This window comes from Macaca thibetana, chromosome 18, assembly GCF_024542745.1.
Source record: "Macaca thibetana thibetana isolate TM-01 chromosome 18, ASM2454274v1, whole genome shotgun sequence".
Taxonomy (NCBI): domain Eukaryota; kingdom Metazoa; phylum Chordata; class Mammalia; order Primates; family Cercopithecidae; genus Macaca; species Macaca thibetana.
In genome coordinates this window covers 9952524-9967871 of record NC_065595.1, presented here as the reverse complement: position 1 = coordinate 9967871, position 15348 = coordinate 9952524, and the positions used below count along the sequence as shown (strand labels likewise).

Here is a 15348-nt window from a genome sequence, read left to right as displayed (position 1 = left end):
AGATGAGGCAGAGGCTGGAGTGGGTGGAGGGAGCCAATGCCCAGTACTGACAGCCCATCCTGTGGCCTTCCTTTCACCTCTTCCTCCTTGCTGATCTCAGGCATTTGCGTTGGTGAGGACCAAAAAACAGATCCAAAGCCCATCAGATACAAAAGTATGGTGGCCCAGAGCACATGCAGATCTACCATTATGCGAGACTTACCTTTTGATTTTGAAATAATTAGAGAGTCACAAGAAGTCACAAAGAGAGTACAGAGTACAGAGAGGTCCCTGCTCCCAGGTTCTTCCAGAGGTCATATCTTACATAATTATAGTTCAATATCAAAACAAGATTCATTTTTCAGGTTCATCATTGCTTACTTCTTTCTTTTATAAAATACAAGTTCTAATTCTATTTTTTTTTTTTTTTTTTTTTTGAGATGAAGTCTCGCTCTGTCGCCCAGGCTGGAGTGCAGTGGCGCGATCTCGGGTCACTGCAAGCTCCGCCTCCCGGGTTCACGCCATTCTCCTGCCTCAGCCTCCCGAGTAGCTGGGACTACAGGCGCCCACCACCACGCCCGGCTAATTTTTTGTATTTTTAGTAGAGACAGGATTTCACCATGTTAGCCAGGATGGTCTTGATCTCCTGACCTCGTGATCCACCCGCCTCGGCCTCCCAAAGTGCTGGAATTACAGGCGTGAGCCACCGAGCCCAGCCTAAAGTTCTAATTCTTAAGAACTTGTTAGGAATATATTAGCACGTCAGTGTAAAAAGTAAACCCCTATAAAAAGAGGAATTGTATCAATGCATTTGACCCTGGTAAGAGTGTCAAAATAGGAGATGAGTAAAAATTGGGAAAAGTAGGAGCAGAAACCACTGAAGACAATTTTATCTAATGCCAACCCTGAACTTTGTGACTCAGTCTCAAAGTGTATCAGCAAGTGTCGACTACTCAGCATGAGTATCTAATGTGGGAACTTGCTCAGGGAATATAAAATCAACAATGTAATGATAATCAGAACAAATTGTAATGTGTGCATATATAATCAAGCATGGTGTTACTTTGTATTTATATGGCATATTTTCTAAAAGCTTTCACATCTGTGATATTATTTATGCCTCTAGTTGTTTTGTGATGTAGTCAAAAGAGGTATCTCTTATCTCTGTTTTGTAAATAAGTCAATCCAACAATTCCTCCAAATTTTACTGAGTTATGCCGGGTCCCCTGCTTAGTCCCTTGGAAATACAATCATAAAGAGGACACATCTCTGCTCTTAGGTTATGCATAAGATAGTGGCTCATATCAATTTTAAAGGCAATTTATCATAGCAAAACATGATCATCTCTATACAAAGTCATTTGCTAAGTTTTATGACAGCCAGAGAAAGGACAAATCATTCTAATAGATCGTGGGAAAGGTTTTATAGAAAAAGTGGGAGAAAGAGGCGTGACAATGGGGGTGTTTCAGGAAATGGTGTGACTGCAGTCTTGCGGGTGGGGAAGTGACCGAAAATGAGACTGAGTCTGGATTGAAAGGTGACGTGAGTGACACACATAAAGGAACTGAAATGTGGCGATCAGAAACCGTGGCGTCATGCTGATGTCTGTAACTCCAGCACCCAGCACAATTCCCCAGGCAAAGCAGGCTCTCAGCAACGCCTGTGACGTCAACACATCCGAGAGGAACGTGGAGCCGCCCGGGAGCGGATGGAGGAAGGGGTGCGCACAACTTCGCATTTTGGAAAGATAATCTTGGTCACTGTACAGAACAAACAGGAGTGGCAAGGACATGGAAGACTTCCATCAAGTTGGAAAAATTAATTTCATCTATTATGTCCTAATGACAAGATTTTCTCCTGACAGGCACCAGCAAAAATAAAACTACAAATCCCAGGCTAAACCAAGTCCAGAGAATTCCTGAGGTCCTCAGGACAGGGTCTCCCTAAGTACCCCTCCTGCATTCATATCTCCTGCCTCAGACCTGTGTCCCTTCACACACGAACACACACATCGATACATGCACACATTGACACACACACTCACACACTCAAACGCATGAACCCACACATGCTTTCTCCCACACATGCACGCACTCACACACACACATGCACAGTCTCACGCATGCACTCACACATGCTCTACCACACAGTCATACACACAGCATGCACGCACATACACATACACTCACACACACATGCTCACACTGTCTCAATCACATGCATGTACACACATACTCTCACATCCACGCACACTCACACACATCCATGCACTTACACGTTATCACACTCACATATGCACACTGTCTCACACACTCATACACTATCTCACACAATCACATGTGTGTGCACACATACTCTCACACATCCACACACATGCACTTACACATGCTCACACTCACATGTGCACACACTCACTTTCTCACAATCTCACAATCACATGCATGTGCACACAAACACACTCACATATGCATGCACTCACACACATGCACACACACGCATGCACTTATACATGTCCTCACACATGCTCACATATGCACACTGACACAATCTCATACAATCACATGCATGTGCACACATACTCTCAAACACACTCATACATGTACTCACACGCAAACACACGTACATGCATGCACTTACACATGCTCACACACACATTTGCACACACACACACAGCACCTGGAGTGATCTCAAAACAGAGTGTATGGCCAAAGTCTAAAATACTACCTGCTCTTTTACAGAAAAAGTTTTTCATACCCCCGGTCTAGTTGGAAAGACAGACATCAGACGAACACACAAATAAATGCACAGTTATGAAGTGCATGTCACGCTATGAAAAGGAAGCCACACACGCCGGCGTGGGAGAGAATGGCTGGGGCTACAGCCAAGCAGAGGCTGTGTCAGGTTGGTGGTCAGGAAAGGCTCTCGGGCAGTGAAGTGTGTTCTGGAATCTGCAGAAGCAGGAGGCTGTAGCCACATGCAGGGTGTGGCCAGGTGTGAGGGCGAGCAGTCCAGGTGGATAGGAGAGCAGGTGTACAAAGTCAGACTTCGTGGAAGTTTTTCAATCATTGTAGCTAGATCCATTGAGAGGAGATGGAAACAGAAACATGTAGAGATGAGTGGGGTGGGAGTACATTTGCCTTATACACTTCCTGATACAATTCTAAGAGCAATTGGAGAGTGTTAAGCACCAGAACAATATGATCAGATTTAAGTGATTAGAAAGATAACTGACCACCACCCGCTTCACTTTCCTCACTCCTGGCAGTATTGTGCCTGGGTTTGAGTATCTACTCCTTTCCACACACCACAGGGATATTACGACAAACCTAAGCTATTCTACTAAAAACTATGATTTTGTGCGTGCATGTGTATGTGTGTGTGTGTGTGTGTGTGTGTGTGTGTGTGTGTGTGGAGATGGGGACTTGCTATGTTGTCCAGGCTGATCTCAAGCTCCTGGTCTCAAGTGACCCTGCCACTTCAGCCTCCTGAGCATCTGGGACTATAGGCATGAGCCACCACACTCAGCTAATTTTTTAAAATTATTTTGTGTGGAGACAGGGTCTTGCTACATTACCCAGGCTTGCTTGGAACTTCTGGACTCAAGTAATCCTGCACTTGTACATGTTGGCCTCCTAAAGTGTTGGGAGTACAGGCATGATCCACCATGCCCAGCCTAAAAACTATGATTGATTTGAAGGGTCAGAGAAGCCAACTATGGCCTGAGTTGGCCCATCAGATTGAAGGAAGTTATTCACATTCCATGCCAGAAAAACAGCACGGAATGTGAACAATTTCTCTTCTCTCCATCCCTCTTTCTATTTTTATCTCCTCTCATTATGCATGAACAAGAATGCTGTCCTGGTTACCAGGCAGCCATATTGAAGGACAAACAGGGTGGTAGAGAGAGACAGAATGAACATGGGGCTCAGATGGCGTTACTGAGCTACTGAATCCACCACCTCTGAAGTCTGAACATATTATATAGAATTACAAGGGGCCCTGAATAGCCAAAATGGTATTGAAAAAGAAGAAAATGCTGAAAGACTAACATTTCCCAATTTCAAAACTGTAGTACACAGCTATAGTAATCAAAACAGTGTGGCTATTGGCATATACATAGACAGAGACCAAGGAAATTGAAATGATCGAGAACATTTATACACTGTTTGTGAGAAGGTAAATGAGTACAACGTCTATGGAAAATAGTTTGGCGATTCCTCAAAGAACTAAAAATAGAATTACCATTAGATCCAGCAGTCCCACTACAGGGTATCTACCCAAAGGAAAAGAAATCAATATATAAAAAATATACCTGTCCTTATATGTTTATTGCAGCACTATTCACAATAACCAAGATATGGAATCAACCTAATTGTCCATCAGTGAAGGATTAGATAAAGAAACTGTGGTATATATACACAATGGAATACTACACAACCATAAAAAGAAGGAAATCATGTCTTTTGCAGCAACACAGACAGAACGGGAAGCCATTATATTAAACGAAACAGCTCAGACACAGAAACTCAAATACCACGTTCTCACTTATAAATGGGAGCAAAATAAGGTGTACCCATGGACATATAGTATGCAATAATGGACATCAGAGACTTGGAAGAATGGGAGAGTAGGAAGGGGTGAGGGATAGAAATTACTTAATGCATACAATATATATTATTCAGGTGATGGTTATATTAAAAGTCCAGACTTCACCACTATATAAAACTGCTCTTGTACAAAACTGCCCTTGTACCCCTTGAATTTATACAAATAAAAATAATAATAAGCCCACACATCTATGAACAATTGATATTCAACAAGGTGCCAACCCCACTGAATGGGGAAAGAACAGCTTCTTCAATAAATGATCCTGGGGCAACTGGATAGCCACATGCCAAAGCACGAAATTGGATCCCCACCTCCCATGAAACACAAAAACTAACTTAAAATGGGTTGACCTAAATATAAGACCTTAGACTGTAGAAATCTTAGAATAAAGCACAGGGGTAAATTTTCAAGACCTGGAAGTTGGCAATGGATTCCTAGATATGACACCAAACCTATGGGCAACAAAAGACAAAAAATAAATTGGACTTACCAAAATTAAAAACTTTTGTGCATCAAAGGACATTTTCAAGAAAGTGAAAAGTCAGCCTACAGAATGCAAGCACCTATTTGCAAATAATCTATCTGATGATGGTCTAATATCCATAACATATAAGGAACTCTCAAACTTTAGCATAAAAGAAACAACCCAATTTTCAAATGGGCAAAGTACTTGAATAGACATTTTCTCCAAAAGATGCTCAACATTATCAGTCAGGAAGGAAACACAAATACAAACCACAATGAGAACTCACTTTATATCTACTAGGATGGCTATAATCAAAAAGAGAAAAATAAATATGTTAGGGAAAATGTGGAGAAATTGGAACCCTTGTGTACTGCTGCACAAGGGTTGTAAAGAAATGTAAACTAATGCAGCTGCTGTGAAAAACAGTTTAGAGATTCTTCAAAAAGTTCAACAGGATTACTATATGACGCAGCAGTTTTACTCCTAGGTATATACTCAAAAGAATATACTCAAACCAATACTTGCAGACCAATGTTTATAGCAGCATTATTCACAAAAGCCAGAAGGCGGTAACAACCCAAACGTCTGCCAATGGGCGAACGAATGAACAAATTGTGATCAAATCCCTACAATGGAATATTACTCAGCCATAAAAAGCAATGAAGGGCTGATGCATGCTACAACATGAATAAGCCTTGGCAACACTATGCTAAGTCAAACAATGCAGAAACAAAAGGCCACATTTGTACGAATCCATTTATACAAAATATCCAGATAGTGAAATCCATGGAGATGGAAAGCAGATTGGTGACTGCCAGGGACTGTTGGAAGGAGGGAATAGGGAGGGACTGTTGAAGGTATGGGGTTTTCTTTGAAAATGATGAAAATGTTTTGGAATCTGATAAAAGTGGTAGTCGCAGAACATTGTAGATGTACTAAATGCCACCGAACTGTACACTTTAAAATGTTTAATCTTGGCCGGGTGCGGTGGCTCACACCTGTAATCCCAGTACTTTGGGAGGCCAAGGCAGGTGAATCACTTTAGGTCAGGAATTCAAGATCAGCTTGGCCAACATGGTGAAACCACATCTCTACTAAAAGTACAAAAATTAGCTGTGCATGGTGGTGCGCAACTGTAATCCCAGCTACTTGGGAGGCTGAGACAGGAGAATCACTTGAACCCAGGAGGCATAGGTTGCAGTGAGCCGAGATCGTGCCACTGCACTCCAGCCTGGTCAACAGAGCAAGACTCCGTTTCCAAAAAAAAAAAAGAAGTTTAATCTTATGTTGAATAAATCTTAGGAGAACAATGTCATGTGAATTTCACCTCAATTTTTAAAAATTATTGTTAGTGAATAACAAGAGTTCACATTCACCCCAGGTCTTACCAATGAATGATGCCACCCCATCTTGCTGCTGGCCACGTATTTATCTATTTCAGTTGATCCCCCGACCACCCCGGTCCAAAGATGCCAAGTACATTCTAAGAACACAGTACATTATCATAGTACAGTCTAAGCATAGAGTCCACGGACACACTCTGTGTCACAACTTTGTGATAACAGCTGGAAATAAATAATGCAAAGGATTATGATAGTCGAGGTTGCCAGATAAATGATGTATTTTAAAAAATCACTACGTGTTTATTAAACAAATGCCAAAACATATATATATTTTCTGAGGGAGGGGTCAGGGTTGGGTATAGTGGGGTAGAGGGGCAGGTAGAGAGGTACAAGGACCGAGGGCCAAGCCAGGCATCTGCAACACTGTACTGCCTCGAATCCTAAGAGAAACGAGATGAAACACACCATCATCCACTCTCGGTGGCTTCTACAAATAGGCCCAAAGCGAACTTCCTCACTCAGGATGAAGAAATGAAGTGCGTGGGAGGAGGATTGGAAAAGGGTGCTAACTAGTAATAACTTGTAGGAACTCCTTATTCCCAAGGCATCCAGAGCCAACTAGTGAAGAGATGAAGAAAACTTAAGTGTATTTGCACCCTGGAATCGAGGGCCCTAGAGGTCACAGATTCGAATGAAAGGGGCTGAAAGACTTGCAGCTGAAGACAAAGTTCAGCTGTTACAACTTTGCTAGAGATGAGCCCTATTTATCAACATCTAACCAAAGACAAATAGAGACGGCGCTTGAGCTATTTTTGTTGCGTCGGCAGCCATTTTTTGCATGATTTATGAAGGGATTTTGGCTTGAGGTTTTTTTCCTAATAGAACTGTCTGTATAAAAGAGCTTTGTCCTCAAGGAAGTCATTAATCAAAATATTACTGGATTTCTCTACTATTAAAAATGTCTCAGCTAACCACAAGAGCATGAATTCATCTCACAAGCTTGCCTCTGAATGCAGACTCCTAGGTGGCTTGGCGGGGTGGGGACAGGGAACACTCTTCAGCCACACTGTTCTTCTTCCCGTAGGCTGTCCACGCAGGCAGAACCTTCCCTGTCACCTCAGTTTCGTTGTTTCTGCTACTTACAATATGTCCTGCTTCCCCAGACGTCTCTACGGTTTCTGGGCATTGGGTGGAGTCTCCTGGTGTCTACTCAATGACCCCACCTTCCCCAGTTTATGCAAAAACACCTGATGTGTGTGATGGAGAATCTGCTCTGATATCTTTCGACACTTGCTTGGAAAACAATTCACATGCTGGAAAGCAGAGGACTGCTAACAGAAAATCTAGCTAAACTCAGAACAAGTACTGGGGCTGGGAAGATAACAGTGTGAGGTCCTTTGCTCCCTCTGCTCTTTCTCAGATGTGAGGGTTTGTCTGCCTGCCTTCTGCTGGGATGCCCCAGCTGTTAAGAGGCTCATCCTTCCAGTAAGATTTCCACAGGAACACAATAGCCTGGGTTTCTGCTCCCTTCCTCAAATCATCTCATTAAGAGAATCTTTCCAATGTGGGCCGCATGGTCTCCTCTAGACCATGATACCCTTAGAACCTTGGCAAGTCATACACGTGTCCCCAGGAGTGAGGCTACTGCTGAGTGACCAGTAGAACCGCACTTCCAGTCAACGCCGGCTCCTGCTGGGGTTCAGCAGGGATCCTCTAGGACAGGGCTCTGAAACTGCGGCCTGAGGGCTGCATGCAGCCCACTGTCTGATTTCCATAAACAGTTTGGTTGGCAACAGTCATGCTCATTTGGTTACATACCATCTACCACTGTTTTTGTGCTACGATGCTGGAACCAAGAGGTGTTAGGTCACAACTGACAGACACCACGTGGCCTACAAAGCTGTAAATATTAACTACCTGGCCCTTTACAAAAAAAGCTTCCCAACCCTTGAGTAGGATAATAAATCTTTGGATCGTGGACATTTATTATTTAAGTTCATCCTTTTTCAGTCTTGCTGGAGAGAAGGAAGATTTAGCTTGATAGACCAGATGCTGGTAAAATTAGCTCAGTTTTCTAATTCTCGAGAACTTTACTATCAGATCTATTATAAACACAATTCTAGAGACAGACTGACAAAAAGTACTTAAATGGCACCCTTTTACTACAAACTGCACCCCTCATTAAACTAACAGTTTACAGAACACCGAGCACTTAACTGACTCCAGCTTTTTCTCGCAGCTCTTTTCCTGCTGCATCAACTTGCCGTGTTTCACTGGCAGCCCCCAGCCCTTCGCACACAATTGATTTAAAAAGTTGAGCTCAGAACCATCCAATCTTTTTTCTGAGAAGGTTACTAACCTTAAGATGTGAGTGCTGCTCGCTCTAACGCTTCTTCCCATCTGTGTCTTGGTTAAGGGCTTTTAGCGTATCCTGTTTATCATCCTGTTTATCGCGGCCTCTTAGCCTCAACCCCCTCTTGGTCACTGCAAGCTCCCGGTTGCTCCCTCCCTTAATTAGCACTGCAGGAGCTGCAGGGAGCTGACTCTGCCTGTGCCCCCGAGCTCTTCTCTCTACCAGCACTTCTTCAGATAGCAACTGAAGTGAAGCACTAATATTTCATGAAGCGGGGTTTTTTGAAGTCAGGTTTACCTGTTTCTGGAAGCAACTTTACCATTGCAGCTACCCAGACTCATTTCAAACTCAGATGAAGTTCTGTCCCTCTTTTCCCCAAAGAATCTACAATTTGAAAGGACGCACTTCTCCTTTGTTCTAACTCTAAATAGAAACTACACTCCCCGCCGAAATCAGAGTTTGTTTCTTTGCCTTTTCTTCCCCGTTTTCTTTTTCTGCCAATCAAAGCACGTTAGATTCAGCTGTCTCTTTAAGTCAAGAAGCTTTCTTATCTCTGCCCATATCTAAGTATGTTTCGGTCTTACTTTCTAGATACTGTCTTTTTTTTTTCTTTGCCTCCCATTCTCCGACAGAAAAAGTACACAAGTCGGTGTTTCCTGAGAACGAATCCTGCATGTTTAGCAGCTTTTGTCTCTTAGAAACACTAGCTTTTTTAGCGGCACCAGGCCATGGCAAAGTTAGTTTTATTGATTCCTTTGATTTATTAGGTTATGGAGGTTCTCTCCTGGTTAAACCACCATGAAGGATTGTGGCTGAGGCGTCAGTGTGTAAAATTCACAGAAAGACTAGGAAGGAAGGACCACATTTGACAGGTGAGAAGGCACTCATGGGGCTGCCCTACCCTGCACATTTAATTATGCCTCACAGGTGCAGGACTGGTCTCTTCTGCTGGACCACTGCATGTCCGAAAGCAAGGGAGAAGAAAGTGCAATACTGCCTCTCATGACACAAGTGTTTACTGAGCCTTGTCGTGGGCCAAAGGTAGCCAGAGGTAGCCTTCTCAAACACCTGCCTGACTCTCGTCACTCCCTTCAGTGCCTCACTGTCCTCAAGAGAATATCCAAATGTCTTACCGACTTGCAAGGCCTGTGTCATTGATCGCTGCCATTTTCCCGGTGTTATGTCTTACAATTCTTCTGCTCACTCCTAGTCTTTATTGCTCATCCACCTTACATTGGGTAATTTGAGGACAAAGCTCTGATGGGGCAAGGTGTTCTCACATGGAGTTTCCTCATCTTCTCTTATCCCTCTCCCATCCAGTAGGTCTCAGCTCAAATGTATCTTATAAGATACTCTCCCTGGGGCCTGCATCTGTCCAGTGAGTTTCCAGAGAACCCCAAATACATCCTCTCTGAAACACTTACCACATCCTATTGTGATGCCTATTCACCCTCTGCATTTTTTACTAGAGCCTTATAGGCACTTCCAGGCCCAGGTAAAATCTCATCCCTGCTCTATCAGATCCTTGCACAGGGCCCTTGCCCACACCAGGTGCTCAATCAGCACTCGTAGAATGAGGACGAAGCCATGCAATCACTTCCATCTATACGGTTTCCATAGTGTGGTCACAATCCCAATTCCATCTCGTTTCCATCTGCCATCGTTAGGGCTGGTTTTTTTTTTTTTTTTTTTTTTGCCTCAACTTTCGATTTTCTCAAGGAAAAAGACAAAAACAGCCTTGACCCAAAACACCCACTGATATTTGCAGGACAGACCCAAAGACAAGTTTTCTTTTGAGTCAAAACTCTTCTTCAAAATTATTCAATGGGCCCTGAAGTGAACCTCACACATCGTCTGAAACAGTCCCCGTCTACCCACGTGGTTCACAATAGGGCGAATGCAAATCCTATCTATCACGACTGCTTATACCTACAGGGACCTGGCTTGAAAGTATCTTTTAATCTTTTGCTTACTCCCTGACTCACAAAATTCAGATCGCTAGAGGCTGGGGGGCTTTCCCAAATTACTTTTTCATGGTCACTCCCTAATTCAGTGTTCACAGGCAAATACACACACACACACACACACACACACACACCCTTCTCCTTCTTATCACCCACATCCCATATAAGCTACTGCTATTTTGGTTTTTTTTTTATTTTTTATTATTTAGCTATTGCTATTTTTAAGGCAGGCACAATGGAGATATATTTTGTTGTTTTTCTGTAGAGGTCTATCCTCTCTGGTTTATTTAGCTGCTTCTTGGAGGCTCTCGAAATCTTGTAATAAATACAAAGAACCCAAGACTTAGCTTTGAATCATTTCCAGAGAAACACAGGCATCCCAAGATCTTGGCCCCAAGGATGCAACATTGTCCCCCCAACATGGAACTACAAAATTTTACTCAGCAAATAGGGGAAATGTTGAAACATCACATGATCGATAATAAATTACAAAACAAACAATAAAAATAACCTGAGACAAATGAAATTGCCCTATCCCTCCAGAGAACAGATGTCCTAAATGTTCTAACCAGCAGAACAAATGGGCGTAAAGAGGGAAAGTGAGATAGATTGAAGATTACCACTCAGAGATGAACAGAGCCCTTTCTCCAACAGTTTTTCATGACCCTTACAAAAGCCTTTTTGAACAATTTTAAGCAAAAGTACCCTTTAACCTTACCAGTTGTTGACAGAGCAGAAACAGCAGAAGCCACCACATCCCTAGTTGCAGCATGGCATCAGCTCCCTCCTTCCTCTTGTTTTCTAAGGTCACCAAGGCACTAACTCGCTGTTCTACCAAAGGGTAAGGAAAGAAGAATCAAGAATTTACCCTGCCTTTCCTGTACAATTTATAATTCAAGGTGACCCGAGTTTCTCTTTATAGAAAAATTCAGCTACTAAGTGGAAAAAACAATCATAGTTATTTTTCGTCACCATTTTGCAACCCCTATTAAAATAACAGATGGAGACAATTGTTAATAGATGCTAAAACCATGAGGTGGAAGGTTAATGGGGAACCTTATAATGAAAGGTGCTGCTGATTGACAATACCTGAGCCCTTGGATCAACCATAATCTCGCTAAATATGGCACAGCCAGGCACGAGGGGGCTCCAGACAAGATGCAGCAGGGAGAAAGCAGCGCCACCTAGGTAGTCCTCTTCCCTGAGTAGCTGAGCCTGAATGCAGCCAAGCCTCTAGAAGTAACCAGCAGTGCATAGAAAATACAGGCAATAGCTGGGCGCGGTGGTTCACACCTGTAATCCCAGCACTTTGGGAGACCGAGGCAGGCGGATCACTCTGCAGTTTGAGACCAGCCTAGCCAATATGGTGAAACCCCATCTCTACTAAAAATACAAAAATTAGCCTGTTGTGGTGGTGCACGTCTGTAATCCCAGCTACTGGGAGGCTGAGGCACAAGAATCACTTGAACCTGGGAGGCAGTGGTTGTAGTGAGCCAAGATCGCGCCACTGCACTCCAGTCTGGGTGACAGAGCGAGACTCCATCTAAAAAAAGAAGAAAAGAAAAAGAAAAAAAGAAAATACAGGCAATAAAAGACTGAGTTAAAAGACACTAAGAGCCCACAAGGAAGCAACAAACTGAACATAGAAAGCAGAAGCTACTGCAGAACAAATATCTCAGTTTCCTCCAGCAACAAAAGGCAATTATGATGAACACAACCAGTAAATGCCAAAAAGATACTTGACTTTTTTTTTTTTTTTTTTTTTTGAGACGGAGTCTTGCTCTATTGCCCAGGCTGGAGTGCAGTGACACGATCTTGGCTCACTGCAACCTCCACTACCTGGGTTCAAGTGATTCTCCTGCCTTAGCCTCCCAAGTAGCTGGGGTTACAGGCATGCACCAACACGCATGGCTAATTTTTGTAATTTCAGTAGAACAGGGTTTTGCCTTGTTGGCCAGGCTGGTCTTGAATTCCTGACCTCTGGTGATCCTCCTGCCTCAGCCTCCCAAAGTGCTCGAATTACAGGCATGAGCCACTGTGCCTGGCCAGATACTTGATAATTTTAAATACCCTTTCCTGGGAAAGACTAATAGCAATTTTGTAAATTTCATCAGCATGATAAAGTTTATGAGAAACTAACAGCAACCTTGATAGTGAGACACTAGAGAAATCTCAATTCAATTTTGAAATAAGACAAGAATGGCCACAATCACTGTCCATATTTAACATATTCCGGAGGTTTTAACTAAATGTAATAGATTTTAAAAAGGAATAGGAGCTGTGAACCTTGAACATTTTTTAAAATGTGTGATTTGTAGGTGATCCACCTAGAGAACACAGTCAAATAAAACAGAAAAGAATTTAATAAGCTGCCTAGCAAAATAATTTTATAAGACTCAGTTGCTTTATTGTATATCATATCCAAAAGAACAGCAAAATTTACACGTGCATATGTATATGCAGGTATAAATGTGTGCCCGTGTGAATAGATTTGAATGTATCTCAAGAATTTATAGGATTCAAACAAAGAAATTTGCTAATTTATCAAAGGAAATAAAAGAAGTCTTGAATAAATGGAGGCATGTCCTATTCTCCTCTATGGCAAGACACAATGTTGAGAATGCATCCAAAACATTTTTTTTAGTTACCTGGAATTTTATACTCTTTTCCATTATTAAGCAGGTCAGGCTATGAACGGCTATTCATGAGGCACTTATTGACAGCACTCTGTAAAAAGGTCTTCACTTAGTATATTGCAGAAATGTTATATGTTTGCACAGTCAATCACTGAAGACCTTTTGCAACACACACATCCCCATAAAAGTAAGCAATGGATGAACTGCTGTGAAAAGTGCTCCCAGGAGCAGAAATCCACACCTTGGTTCTTACCTGGTTTTAGCATTGCCAAGGGCCCAGCAAACCTCACCTACGACTCCCTCGGCCACTGTTCTTTTCTTCCTCCACTGTTTTCAGTCCCCCTCTCTTGAGGGTCTCAAGGTTTCAAGGAAATAAGTACTTACACACACATCTTAAGCACTCCAGACCTCAAGCATCAGGCCCGGGTAAGTGCTAAGTTTTTCTTTGGGAATTTTTCTAAATGACACCAGGAAGCAGCAGCCAGCACAGCTATGTGGACAAACAGGAACCTGCAGATACCCACTATCTCTTTCCCCCAGTTCCAGTCCCCTGACAAAGCTCATGCCCTTCTCCTCTGCATTCCACATCCCCTTCTGCTGCAACTATTTGATAACATTGCACACTGCATTATGGCTACTTAGTAAAGTGGGTGAGAGTTGCCATCCTGTAAGTAAAAGTGTGAGCTTTGCAGAGAGACCTGGGTTCAAATCCTGTTCCATGCCTGGCTAGCTGTGGGACCTCCAGTCCTCAGCACACTGATGGCAGCGCAGATCCCGGCTAGGCCACGGCCGGTCACCCAGGAAGGCAGCCCCCACCTCATGTTACCCGTGGCCCAGTGGGCTCCACTCTTGTCGGGGTCCACTGAGGGTGTTTTAACACTCTCCGTGTTAAAAAGGTTGTTTTGCCTCCTGAACTCTCAATACTGCTGTGTCTCAGATTATTTAAAGAAAATTTCATTTTCCAAAATGGCAGAAATCCCATATTGCTTAAATTAAGATATATTCTTTCGAGAATTTTTTACCGAGAACATTTTCATCTGCAACTGGACAATGTAGCTTATATCTGAACTGCTTAGTTAGCATCTACAGAACAGTCACTGTCCCCAAAACCCACCACCTTAGCAAGGTGCCTGGATGAGGGAGGGTCTCCAGTTTCAGGCACACCTTGGGCCGCCCCTCCCTGGAATCTGAATCTGGTACGATGTTATGTAACGTGGTTAAGATCGCATCTCTCGGGCTCCCCGAATCCAGTCCAATATACACCTTGTTGAATTTATTAACAACCTTGCATTTCACGCTCCAAAGTGTCTTGATTTGGGTGACAAACTCTATGGTCACCCTAAGAGCCACGAAGCGGGCTGTGGGTTTGAAGGAAACCCCTCGGTTCCAGGAAAACCAGGACAGTGGGTCATCCTTGATAGAGCAGGGACCAGGACCCCCTGGGTCCAGCCCACCTTCCCTCATGGCCAGCTCGCTTGAGGGGCTGGGGTATGTCTTCTAGCCAGGTCTCAGTTAGGACTGCCCTCAGCCATCAGACAGCGTCTAACAATTCTGGCTTTCAAAGGGGGCAGGGCCAGAGTCTCACCCTCCTCTTCCTAGGACATGTGGCCTATTTGAAAAGTTGCCTTCATGTCCCCGAAGACTACACGGCTTCAGGAAGGGCAGGCTGCATCAGCCGGAAAAGGTCCTTCCATAGCCCTACCCCAGGCAAGGGCATTTATTCACCCTTACCTGCACCTGCTTGAGGTGGTCAACAGTGGTTCCGAAAACCAAACAGTGTCCTGAGGGAACCAGCTCTTTCATCCACTGGAGAGAGAAGACAGCGCATCTTATAAAATAAACAGATGCAACAATATACGAATAAATACTTTAAATTCTTTCTCACCTGCTGGCACACTCTACGTAAAGTTGTCCCCTTTGTCTTATGTTTGTGTTTTGGGTTCGTCTCTGGACCCTCCAGCTTGAATATGTGTTCCTTGGTGTGAAGACTGCCTTGTTC

At 43.3% G+C, this 15348-nt stretch overlaps 1 protein-coding gene across 2 annotated transcripts in view; it reads right to left on the bottom strand.

The window, feature by feature from the left end:
• Positions 1 to 14002, bottom strand: part of CD226 (CD226 molecule) — a 96748-nt gene extending 82746 nt beyond the window's left edge. Inside the window, exon 1 of one of the 2 annotated variants that reach the window (XM_050767817.1) lies at positions 13603 to 14002. The gene's annotated coding sequence lies outside the window, so the exon portion shown is untranslated. Of the gene's footprint in view, positions 1 to 8755; positions 9268 to 13602 lie in introns of those variants that run through there. The other variant, XM_050767816.1, reaches the window with a different exon arrangement.
• Between the last annotated feature and the right edge of the window lie 1346 nt (positions 14003 to 15348).